The sequence below is a fragment of the Schistocerca serialis genome, chromosome 2 (assembly GCF_023864345.2).
Source record: "Schistocerca serialis cubense isolate TAMUIC-IGC-003099 chromosome 2, iqSchSeri2.2, whole genome shotgun sequence".
Lineage (NCBI taxonomy): Eukaryota > Metazoa > Arthropoda > Insecta > Orthoptera > Acrididae > Schistocerca > Schistocerca serialis.
Genome location: NC_064639.1, coordinates 1,132,814,627 through 1,132,828,430, shown reverse-complemented (window position 1 = coordinate 1,132,828,430; position 13,804 = coordinate 1,132,814,627). Strand labels below are relative to the sequence as shown.

The following is a 13,804-nucleotide window of genomic DNA, read 5'->3' as shown; positions in this document are numbered from 1 at the left end:
ATTGCAATGTTAATCACGTACATTTGTTACCTAGATAATTGTATTCCCGAAATTTCATTGGCGTTGCGACTGCTTCCGTCAGTGTATTTTACAGCGCGTTTTATGGTGCTGTGGTGGAGATATCCAATAGGATACGCAAAAGCTCCTTTTATGACCAGCACTGGACGCTCCGATCTTGAGTGGTATTTACCACGAGCCGCCAAACCGCTTAGGAAATCGGGACGTGTGACCTGGAACAGCGCAGCGAGTTAACGGAAATCACGAAGATCGGGGAAACGTACGAGGTCAGAAATGCAAATCGTAACGGAGTTCTCAATACTACACCCGATCGCGGAATACGCAGGTGCGAAGGACGTCAGCAGGGTCTCAGAAGCAGAGGATGAGCGGCTGGTAAGGCAGGCGGAGTCCTTGTTGTTGCGCCGCCCGAGGGCAGAGCTGGTGGGCAGTGGAGGGGGCAGCTGGGAGCCTCGCCAGCCGCCTCGGAGCGGCCTCAGCGGTCGCCCAGTCGCGTCCAGGGCAGTGGTCTGAGTGGAGCGCCTGCACCGCGGCCTTCACCGACAACCAGCGCACACGCCGGCCCTCGCCCCAAGACTGTCGACCGTCGGCACAGCCAAGCAGGTACGCTCGCGATTTCATTAACGTATGTGCTCGGTGGAAGAGGAGATTAGTGTTCAACATCACGTCGACAACGAGGTCATAGGGAAAGCCCTTTCAAAGGAACCATCTCGGCATTTGCCTGTAGTGATCCAGGGAAATCACAGAAAATCCAAATCAGGATGGCCAGACTAGGGATTGAACCGTCGTCCTCCCGAATGCGAGTCCAGTGTACTAACCACTGCTCCACTATGTGCTCCGTGTTTACTGCCTGTAAACTATAGGGAAGCGTCGGGTTTAAGCTTATCCATTTTGGATATCGTATATGGTAGGTAGGACAGCATTGGAATGGATTTGCAATTGCCAATATATATAGGATTTTCCATTCGGAATGGCCAGTATTCAGGTATATGAAGGAGAAAAGCCCAGTAAATCGGGCTCTAAAATGCATACCTTAAGAGCTATGAGTGCTTATTCATTAGAAGGGAAGTGTTTCACAGTAGGAAGATCAACAAGAGTTAATAGCTCTTAAAGCATGCATTTTAGAGTCCAGATTACTAGACTTTTTATTCTTCTTTTATCTCAAGATTTTAAACATGGCTGAAACAGCAAGTGTTGAAATTCTTCACGGTAAATGATTACAGCCAAAACAGTTGCAGGATAAAGATTTATTAAAATTCTTGACCACAGTTTCGGTATATCTAAATATACCTTCATCAGAAGTAGAATACACTAAAATTACATCTTGCAGTGGAGGTTAATAAAAAATGGAGATGATGTTTTAACTATTGACGACGCCTTTGGCACAATTGCTTTATTAATCTCCATTGCAGAATGTAATTTTAGTGTATTTTACTTCTGATGAAGGTATATTTAGATATACCGAAACCGTGGTCAAGAATTTTAATAAATCTTTATCTTTTTGTATGTAATCATTTACCGTGAATCTTCTTCTATCCAGAGTACGACTTCTCAAAATATGGAAAACATTGCAGTAGAAGAGATTTGTTTCACATTATCGAAGATGAAGAAGTGCTCAAAGCTCTTAAGATATGCACTGTACAGCCCATGTTTAATTGACATTTCTTTACTTCTGTGGTCCATGCCACTACCTCCCAAAACGTGGAAAGCAAAGAGCTTGGATTAGAAGAGATTTCTTTCACAGTATCGAAGATGATGGAGTGCTTGTAGCTCTTAAGGTCTGCGCTTTAGAACCCATGTTTACTAGACGTTCTTTCCTAATTTGCTTCTTTCTACTACCTCCCAGAATGTGGAAAGCAAAGAGGTTGCAATAGAAGCGATTTGTTTCACATTATCGAAGACGAAAAAGTGCTCAAAGCTCAAAAGGTATGCGCTTTACAGCCCTTGTTTGCTGGGCATTTTTGTTCTTTGGGCCATGCTCGTACCTCTCAAAATATGGAAAGCAAGGAGCTTGCAATAGAAGAGATTTGTTTCACTGGATCGAAGTTCGAAAAGTACTCTCAGGTTTTAACGCATGCTGTTTACATCACATGTCTGCTACGCTTTTATGCATTAAATGATTATTCCTGTCACATCCTGATTACTGATCATTCCTCCTGCGACATCCAGTATACTGTTTGAAATTAAAACTGCAACGCCGTGATGTATAGCTACAACAAAATTTTATCTACAATAGGAAGAACATGTGCTTGGCCTTCAAAAGGTAAGTTATCAGTATTTTAGTACTCTGCAACTGTATATTAATCGAATATAGTTACAGAAACTGCAGTCTGTCATTTATGAAATATTTCTTCTGTGAACTAGGTTTCCAGCTTTTTCAGCCTCATCTCCAGATGAGGCATGCAGGACTTTTCACATTCATGTTTAAGCACGGTGTGGGACTCTTAATGGGTGTTTATGTGCGTCTCAAACTATACTCTTCGAACCACTGTGACTTGCATGGCAGAGGGTACGCCCCATAGTACCAGTTATTAGGGCTTGCTCCCGTTGCATTCGTGAATGGTGAGAATGATTGTTTAAATGCCTCTGTGCTTGCTATAAGTAATCAGATTTTATCCTGACTGTAGCGTCACGTAGGTGATTGTAATATATTCCTAGGGTCATTACTTAAAGCCGCATTTTGAGACTTTGCCCCTAGGTTTTCTGGGAATATTTCATGGGATATTTGACGTATATCTTCAAGAGGTCGCCGGTTTAGCTCTGATAACATCTCTGAGACATTCTCCTGCTGGACAAACAAACGTGTGACCATTCGTGCGGCCGTTCTCTGCATATCTTCGATACCCCCTTTTAGTCCTATACGGCATGGTTAACACACAGTTGAGCAACGTTCTAGGATGTGTTGCACGAGTGAGTTGTAAGCTATCTCCTTTGATTGCATTTCCCAGTTATTCAGCAATAAAACAGAAGCCTATCACCTGCTTTACCCACTACCGAACCCATGTGATCATTCCTTCTCGTGTCCGTAAAAAGTGTTACAGCCATGTATTTGTATGGGATCGTTTTGTGAGGTGTGCAGCTTTACATTTCTGAACACTTAAAGCAACTTACCAAACTTTGCACCACTTTGAAATCTTATCAACATGTAAATGAATACTTGTGGAGCTTCTTTCAGACTGTACTTGATTGTAGATAACTGTATCATCTGTGAAAAGTCTGAGTTTACTATTAATATTGGCAGCAAGGGTATTAATATATAACATGAACAAAAATGGCCCATCACGCTTCCATCGGAGACACCCTGAAACGTCCCCTTTGAACAATTTATACACGACTGTGCTTAACCTGACACACAATATTTTGTTAGCGCAACGCAATCTGACTTTCAAAATTCCCTACAAAATAATGGCCCTGACTAACATTAAACTATACCTTTCACAAATCACTTACCTCACAAAAATCTTCGCTGCTCAAGCTACTGCAATACAGCAAGCGCCACTACTGCCAGCTAAATAAAAGATTCAAACTACTAAAGGCACTAACTACTGATAGGGATAGTTAGCAAATGAAAGATATTAATAGAGAACAAACAATGTATTTACCTTGATATCATCATATATAAATATACCAGTTCATGAAAAATTGCACAACTCCGCCATCTCTCTCCCCACATCCACCACTGCTGGCGGCTCACCTCCAACTGCGCAACGCTACGCGCTGTTCACATCCAGCTGCCGCTGCCCAACACTACAATGGCAGACAACAATGCAAACTAGCGACAGACTGCACACAGCACAGCCAGTGATTTTCATATTGAGCGCATCCAGCTGCCGCTGCCCAACACTACAATGGCAGACAACAATGCAAACTAGCGACAGACTGCACACAGCACAGCCAGTGATTTTCATATTGAGCGCTACGTAACGTTGCCAATAAGAAAACATAAACAGCCTACTTACATAGCCCCCATGCTCCCCACAAAAATTTTTACAAATGGTGTTGGGCACTGGCCAATACAGATTTGACAAAAATTTTTCACAATTACAGTAACAAAGATATAAAATGCACACACTTATTAATATTATGTTGGTCAAAAGCTAAAATTTCTCACAGTCCATAAAGACAGTCCACATTGTTCATTACGGTAATCACAGGTTTTTTTTTTTTTTTTTTTTTTTTTTTACAAAGTCTCATTAGTAAAAGAAAATGCACACGGAAGTAGTGGATTTCCATGCAGTCTTGAAGAAGTAGTGTTGTCCTTCCAATGGAAAGACAGTGCTGACTCTCGACATGCTGACAGGTAATGGGCCACAACAGAGCAACCCCACAGCAGAGTCATTCGAAGTTTGGAAGAATATTGGTAGGTAGGTCATCACAGAGCAGACCCACTGTAGTCCTGGTAGAGATTACGGTATTGGTGGGCCACCAGAGGTGCAGACCCACTGCAGTCCTTGTAGAAATAATGGCGTTGGTGGGTCATCATAGATGCAGACCCACTGTAGTCCTTGCAGAGATAATGGTATTGGTGGGCCACCAGAGGTGCAGACCCACTGTAGTCCTTGTAGAGGTAATGGTATTGGTGGGCCACCAGAGATGCAGACCCACTGTAGTCCTTGTAGAGATGGCCAGCAGCCATCTGTTGCGATTGTGCAGGTGCACATTCACCATCAAAGAGTCTTGCAGAGAATATAGCAAGTTCATAAACCACCACTTGTGCACTCACAAAGTTTTTGGAATTGTCCTTAGAACCAGCAATGCTGTTATCCAGTCCCTTGCTGAATTACCAACACATGTGCAAACACTATCAGTCCCTACTTCTCACATATTGTCCATATACTGTGACCAACAGAAACGTGTGCAGTGAAATGTAACTTACAAGTTAATAATATCATGAACTGGTGACAATTACAATTTTATAACAGAAGAATACAATAACAAAGGTACAAAATACATCATTAAAGAACATAATAATACAGATAAAATTTGTAGTACAGGCTTTACAAAAGAATAGAAATAAACATATACATCAGTGTTACAAAAATAGTGACATAAGTACATACATAAAATAATGAGAATAGTTTTCGAAACATTAATTTCACACATGAACATTGAAACAGAACAGAATTGTAAACAACTTTACAAAGAAAATAACATATTATTAATGCAACTTATATTTGAGGATAACAGTATTCCTCCTCATAGTGAATGTAGCTTAATATTAAAAGAAGAAAAAATTCTATGAAACTACACAGAGACAGGAAGAAAACAACTACACAAGGGTACACAAACACATAGTGGGATAACACCAATAGGAAAGGACAGGGTTCGTTTTCAGTGTAACATTTGGTACTGCAGTCCAACCCAAAACTTCATTCTATAGATTTTTCGTCTTATTTCAACCTTTGCTTCCACCAAAAAAATCTTATCCAAGCATGCTTTCTGTATTCCGTTCATATTTCTTTCAAAATAATTATTTCTGATTGTACAATACTCATTTGGGCCCAAATCCTTTTTATATAACTTCGCAATGCATTCTTTACCTATTCTCCACAGTCAGTTTCTCATATAGTCTACCCCCTCTTAAGCTAACTTAAATCTACTGAGCTCAGATGCTAAACTAAGGGACGAGGCAATGCAGCAGCACAAAACATGTAACACAAACAGCAATGATCAAAAAAATGCAGAGTGCAAAGCAAGCAGCAGTAAATCTAATTTACAGATAAAATGCAAAATTACAACTAATATGAGCCAATGTGCAGCAACATGAAAAATCAATGAGTAGTAAAATTGGCTTAGCAGAGTAATGTAATGTGAAATTTAGTAGCACTATGCCTGGCAAACAGCAACAGCAAATGCAATAACTTATATCTAAACATGACATAGCTCAAGCAGAAAAAATATCACACTAAAATGGCCATGTCTAAAACCTATGTCACATCTTAACACTAGAGTGATGCATCACGAGAACTTACACTAGCAGATAAGTTACCAAATCGTAAAGAAATTATTTATGCAATTCCTGTGAAGGGAAATGTCTATTTATGTGCCCTCGTTTTCTTGTAAGTAGATCATAAATTTCTTATTGACTGGATCTGTAGGCATAAAATAACTATATTAGTACATATATTAAATTTTATTTTAACCAATGCTGCAGTGCTGCTAGAAACTTGATATTAAACAAAATGTGTAAATAAATACATAAAGCAAGCCATCTGGCATTTTTCTTAACTAGCAAGACAATAGCTGTGAAATGTTTCTCATCGTTTCATTAGGCATTTCAGTAAAATATCATAAATTACGAGCTCCACAGTATGCTTTCAACAAGGAGATGTCAGTAGCGCGGACAATGGCCTTCCCTTTCTGTTTTTTTACCTGTGCTTCTGACGAGGCACTCACACTAATGGCTTGTTCTCCAGGTGTCTGACACACCTGGGTGCCCACGACGCATTATGTGCAGGTGGTCACTTAACTTTCGTACGGAAATATTTACGACAGCAGTTTCTGCTACCGTCTCACATAGAAATATTTCACAGGTCAAGAATTAGCGTTGCAAATCTGTAGAAACAAAATGCTATAGATATAACAGTGTCCAAAAAAATTTTCGTCTGCATTGTAATACATTCACGAATATACACACACATTTCATAACTCTTAAAGTACGATTCTTGGTTTCCAACAACCTTTTCCACAAATCAGAGTCCCTAAACACTACTCATTATTCCTTACCTTATTCGTCGACACTTCTTCAGTATTTCATCATAAGAAATACGTAGCATAATAAACATTCCTCAACAACATGATACACATCGTCGTCGTAATAATAACATCATAACACTTCAGTCAAATCTCAAAATCGTCGTAACTTCCTCCAATAATTTCTGAGCCTAAAAAAATTCTCTGCTCATTTCAATAGTGTCATCTACCTCAAACGTACTTTAAAATCATGCTCCCTTACGAAATACGTCATTCAAAGCTCTCATAGTATCACAATGATTCCGAAAAAATATGAACAGTTTACAAAGTACAGACAAAATACAGTTTCATAAGTGTGAAGTTATCCAACTGTGTAATTGCGTAAACATGTGTCACTGATGTAATAAAAAAAATGTTTATCTCTCAGTTAAATGATCAGATAGCTGTGTAATTCTGTGTTTTAGAGAAATATGGTACCGATGTATAAAGTTGTATAAGCAAAATACCATATTAGCTAGGGTTCCTTGTGGTTGCCACACACATGGTACACAAAGTAAGCGTGTACCCCCCTGAGGATAAATGTAATTATGCCCTCAGGTGTTACAAATTACAGCAATGGAATGAAATGTATCACGGAAAACTTTCTTTGTAATTAAAAAATCTTTAAAAATAAATGTTTTAAGTACAAAATTAATCACTCAAATACGTGTACTGTAGCGCTAAATGTGCGTCTTGTTGCAACATAATCTGTGTGGAAGTGTCGTAGTTATCGTCCTCCGAAAGCTAAGTTCTGCAGAAGTCAATGTACTTACCTCATGATAAACAAAGTGAAATGCTTTGCGTATAGATATCTTAGTTATTATGGTTATTGGCGTGATGAAGAAAGTACTGTACAGTAACGTATTGTTGTGCCACAAAAAAGGCTGTCTCATTGTTGCTATACCACAAAAGTTACTACTAAAACCTGTTTTACTTTCCAGAAGAATTCAGAAAAACTGTGCAGATATAAAACAGACACACCGCAAAATCAACATTGTAAATTGTCACTCATTAGTAGCGTCGTGATAAAACCGTGTAGTTGTCACATAAACTAACCACTGTGTCGTCTGGTATCTCACAGGAAGTACTTTAAACCCAGAATGTATTTTCAGGTAAACCAAAATGTTGCATTAAAATCTCATTAGCAGTACTGGTTATAATGTTATTTTTCTCGGAGCCAGCCGGCGCGCGCGGCTGCCTGCGGTGCGAGTCATTGTCTGTTCCTTTGTTGGCGCGAGTCGTTACTGGGATTAGGAGACCTAACTTCCACAAATTCGCCTTGCCGAGAGGGCCCAGCTCTGTTTAAAGCTCGCCAGTTCTGATGGAATTCAGGTCTGTCGTTTTGTCGGTAGTTTACACAGTTTCTTTCGTGTCGGTCACGTGGTGGAGAATTTCTCCCTGAATCGTAACTGTGCGTCGAACTGTTGCGCCTGAATTTATTCTGCCTCCCTTGATAATAATTGTTTTGGTTACCATATTGTCTATTTCTATGGTTATCTCTGTCATATTCATTACTACGGAAATGCGATCTTTCTCTGTAACTATTACTCTGCCAATGGTTGTCATATGGGTGGTGTCTGTTTTGGTCACGATTTGCGTTGTAAGAATAGGCTTGTCGTGGCCAGTTATTGTTTATGTCGTCACGGAATTGTGACGGATGTGACCTGTAGTGATTGTTTTCCTGTTTTCGCATCCCGCGACTGTCTGTGTCAATATCCAATTCTTGTAACAGACCCTGAAAAGCTTCAATGTCATCTTTGCAACGTCCTGCTAAAATAATATGTCGTAAATGTTCAGGTAATTTGATTAAGCAAATGCGGATGAGTTCTGAGGGGCTGTATGGGTTTGAAAGATACTGATTCTTATGCAACATGTCTTCAAAATATTTCATAAGACTGGAAAATTCAGATTGTTCGAAACGTTTCATCATTATGATGCTATGTTTTACACGGTCTTGTGTGGCTTGAGACCAATATGCTGAGAGGAAGGCATGATAAAAATCTCCTTCACTGTGACAATCGTGAATTACCGATCGCATTCTTACAGCTGGTTCATTCTCTAAGTAGCCACACATAAATTCTAATCTGTGTTCCAACGACCAGTTGGGAGGAAAACAATGAGAGAATTGATGGAGCCATGCTTGTGGATGAATGTCGTTGGCAGAATTCTTAAACGTTTTGAATTTACGTGTAGTAATGAACAGCTTATAGTCAAAATCATCATGTCGGCGAGTCGCATATCGGTCATTGTTAGGTCGTGTCGGCCGTTCCATCTCAAAATTCGGTGCACATTCCCAATTTCTTTCATAACTTCTGAAATGCCCTGTGTTATTATTTTGTGGTTGTTCCGTATTTCTATGTCCCTCTTCCCGTATTGGAGCGCGAGTGTCCTCTGAAATACGTAATTCTTGTACTACTTGTGCCAACTGATCTTGCACTTCCCGGATTTCTCTTTTGTACTGTGTATTGATTTGATTTTGATTTTGTTTGAATTTTCTAATTTGTTCATATTCTTCTGTGTCAGTGAAGGCTACAGGTGTTGTGTCATTCAGATCATCATCTACCTTTGTAGATAAGTTAGTGAACTGATCTGAAAGTTCGGCTACTTTATCCGATAGTGAAATCATTTCCTCTGTATGTTTTTCTGAACCAAGTTTCAGAGTGTCCATTTGTGTTGCAATCGTGTCTACTGTGTCTTTTAAGTTTTCTTGACTTTTTGCAAGTTGCGTAACCGAATCGGTAGATGCAACTGCGTCAATTTTAGCTTGCAAGGTGTTGTGATTTTCATGAACAATAGTTTGCAGTTCTTTTATAGCTGCTTCGTGATTCTGTAATGCATTTTCATGACGCGAAAAAATAGGTTGGAAATGCTCACAAATTTGAGTTTTTACGTCATTACAGACTTTTTGACATTTCGATTCAATGTTATGTAACTCAGTAGTTAAATCTTCACGCGTTTGTTCAAGAGTTTGTTCCAATGAGTCTAACTTTTGAAGCTGTTGCTGTGTTTGTCTCTGATTTTGTTCCAGTGTGTCTAACTTTTGAAGCTTTTGCTGTGTTTGTCTCTGATTTTGTTCCATTGTGTCTAACTTTTCAAGCTTTTGCTGTGTTTGTCTCTGATTTTGTTCCATTTGTTGCATTAATTGCAATAATAATGTATTAGTGTCTGGAATCTGTTTCTCTACGCTTTTCGGCAGTGCATTTGCACCGGCAACATTCACATTTTGACAAGCAGAAAATGTGTCTTGACTTATTTGAGAAAACGGTGATGACCCAAAACCTGAATCTACAGTATTTGCGAAATTGTGTCCTGTCATTTCGGATTCCTGAGGCGAGCTGTTGCCGACCGATCGATCGATAATGCTTCCCTCTTCACTAATTGTTTCACTGACCGTGCCATTGTTTGCCGCCCGCTCCATTTCCCTATGCACGATTACCAAATTACTACTTTGAACATCAGTTAATTCATTACTCTGCGGCGCTAACACACTGCCTTCGTCTTCACTGTCATTTCTCAGTTTAGTTTGGAGCCTAGTGTTACGTTTTTCACACGCCATTATTGTCACAGTATTTCACACGACAACACAGAAAAACACAATTTGAAGATCAAAAATAAGAGAACACATTAACATAGCACTGAAAATAATATCTAGTTAATTGCAAGCGCAGCTGCGAAATACTTGGTGCAAATCTACATGCATGCCACAACTGTTTTACTCTACAACAATGAAAACTACAACTACAAAGGAAATTCTCTCTATAATTACGCGCTAGCAATAAACAAAAGCTACACTAAATACACAAACTACAAGAAAAATCAGAAGATCCCAGTGAGGTATCCTGGCAGGGTCGACATATGAAACGTCCCCTTTGAACAATTTATACACGACTGTGCTTAACCTGACACACAATATTTTGTTAGCGCAACGCAATCTGACTTTCAAAATTCCCTACAAAATAATGGCCCTGACTAACATTAAACTATACCTTTCACAAATCACTTACCTCACAAAAATCTTCGCTGCTCAAGCTACTGCAATACAGCAAGCGCCACTACTGCCAGCTAAATAAAAGATTCAAACTACTAAAGGCACTAACTACTGATAGGGATAGTTAGCAAATGAAAGATATTAATAGAGAACAAACAATGTATTTATCTTGATATCATCATATATAAATATACCAGTTCATGAAAAATTGCACAACTCCGCCATCTCTCTCCCCACATCCACCACTGCTGGCGGCTCACCTCCAACTGCGCAACGCTACGCGCTGTTCACATCCAGCTGCCGCTGCCCAACACTACAATGGCAGACAACAATGCAAACTAGCGACAGACTGCACACAGCACAGCCAGTGATTTTCATATTGAGCGCTACGTAACGTTGCCAATAAGAAAACATAAACAGCCTACTTACAACCCGAACTTCTACATCTGGCGATGGCTTCTCATCTCACAGAACTTGCTACGTCCTCCCTACCAATCGCTTCATGGGTCAGCATGGGCGATACTGGTGTTATCATTCAAATGCTTCTTCCATTTTCATTCCCTATCGGTCAAAGGAATCAAGCAATATTCTCCATAAACAGTGTCACCAGAAACACGCCACCGTACAAAGTGTGGTCTACAACATCAGTTGCTGTTCATCATTAGCTGTAAAACACATGCTGTAAGCTTTCATCTGTCCAGTGTTACGAGTGCTATGAAACGAGGGTCTCATAACTCGAAAACGAGTAATTCAGGCCACACTAGACTTTGAATGAGCAATACTAGTGAAGCAAGTGTTTGTAAATTGACCACGATTCATAAGAAGCAGCCAGTGTTGTATAGAGGTTAGTGGCGCTTTATGATACACAACCGGGTGTGATGGGTCCACTGGCTACAGTCCATGACTGGTGTACGAAAACAGAACATTATTCTTTAAAGGAAGTTAGAGACGTGCATTTGATGTACACTGAGGCGACAAAAGTCGTGGGATAACGATGTGCACATATACGTATAGCAGTAGTATCACGAACATAAGGTATAAAGGGGCAGTGAACTAGCGGAGCTGTCGTTTGTAATCAAGTGATTCATTAGAAAAGATTTCTGACGAGATAATGGCCACACGATGGAAATTAGCAGACTTTGAACGCGGAACGGTAATTGGAGCTAGAAGCATGGGACATTACGTTTCGGAAATCGTTATCAAATACAATATTCCGAGAGCCACAGTGTCAAGACCGTGCCGAGAATATCGAATTTCAGGCATTACTTCTCACCACAGACGATGCAGCTTTCTACGGCCTTCACTTAACAATCGAGAGCAGCGGGTTTAGAGTCATTGCTAACACAGAAGCAACACTGTGTGAAATAACAGCAGAATTCAATGTTGAACGCATGACGAACGTATCCGTTAGGACATTGCGGCGAAATGTGGCGTTAATGGGCTATGACAGCAGACGATCGGTGCTATTGCCTTTGCTAACAGGACGACAGCGTATGCAGTGCCTCACCTGGGCTCCCGATCATATCGGTTCGGCCCTAAACGACTGGAAAACCGTGGCCTGATCAGACGATCCCGATTTCAGTTGGTAAGAGCCGATGGTAGCGTTCGAGTGGGGCGCAGAGCCCACGAAGCGATGGACCCAAGTCGTCAACAAAGCACTGTGCAAGCTTTGGTGGGTGGCTCCATAATGGTGTGGGCTGCGTTTACGTGGAATTTACTGGGTCCTCTGATCCAACTGAACCGGTCATTGGCTGGAAATGATTATGCTCGGCTACTTGGATACCATTTGCAGCCATTCATGGACTTCATGTTCCCAAACAATGGTGGAACTTTTATGGATGACAATGCGCCATGACACTGGGCCACAATTGTTCGCGATTGTTTTGAAGAACGTTCTGGACAGTTCGAGAGAATGGTTTGGCCACCCAGAACGCCCGACGTGAGTCCCATCGAACATTTATGATACATAACCGAGAGGTCAGTTCGTGCACAAAATCCTGCACCGGCAACACTTCCGCAATTGCGGACGGCTATAGAGGTAGCATGGCTCAATATTTCAGCATGGGCTTCCAACGATTTGTTGAGTCCATGCCACGTCGTGCTGCTGCACTGTTGTTGTTGTGGTCTTCAGTCCTGAGACTGATTTGATGCAGCTCTCCATGCTACTCTGTCCTGTGCAAGCTGCTTCATCTCCCAGTACCTACTGCAGCCTACATCCTTCTGAATCTGCTTAGTGTATTCATTTCTTGGTCTCCCTCTACGATTTTTACCCTCCACGCTGCCCTCCAATGCTAAATTTGTGATCCCTTGATGCCTCAGAACATGTCCTACCAAGTGGTCCCTTCTTCTTGACAAGTTGTGCCACAAACTCCTCCCCAATTCTATTCAATACCTCCTCATTAGTTATGTGATCTACCCATCTAATCAACAGCATTCTTCTGTAGCACCACATTTTGAAAGCTTCTATTCTCTTCTTGTCCACACTATTTATCGTCCATGTTTCACTTCCATACATGGCTACACTCCATACAAATACTTTCAGAAATGACTTCCTGACACTTAAATCTATACTCGATGTTAAGCTGCACTATGCCGGGTAAAAAGAGGTCCGACACGATATCAGGACGTATGCCTTGTCTTTTGTCACCTCATTGTACGACGAAGCAAGATGTTTTGCCCGGAAAACGGAGAAAATCTACAGAGAACAATTTCACATCAGGTTTCATCCTAATTGGAAAAATTTATAATAATCAGTCTGAGGCTAAATTGAATCGTTCAACATAGATTGAGCTATCCAGCATTTTCGTCAAAGATTTATTCGCCTACTATAATTTGAGGTAAGTTTGGATCATATGTGAGAAAACTGATCAAGATGCAACCATTCCTGCAATGCACACTTTGAAGAATAAAATGTAGAGCAGCAATTACACTCCTCTAAGAAATACGTGCAGTCAATGGGCCCAAATGATTCTGAACCCAGAGTTCATCCATTGGTTTCTACACATATACGTATCTACAGCTATGCTCCGCAAGCCACCATACTGTGTAGCGGAGGGTACTTTGCGTACT

The 13,804-nt window shown here is 40.6% G+C and overlaps 1 protein-coding gene across 1 annotated transcript in view; it reads left to right on the top strand.

Annotated features, from left to right (window-relative positions):
* Positions 1-491: 491 nt before the first annotated feature.
* The window catches only part of LOC126458596 (leukocyte elastase inhibitor-like), a 164,096-nt gene continuing 150,783 nt past the window's right edge, over positions 492-13,804 (top strand). The window contains exon 1 of the mRNA XM_050095749.1: positions 492-618. The gene's annotated coding sequence lies outside the window, so the exon portion shown is untranslated. The remainder of the gene's footprint in view (positions 619-13,804) is intronic.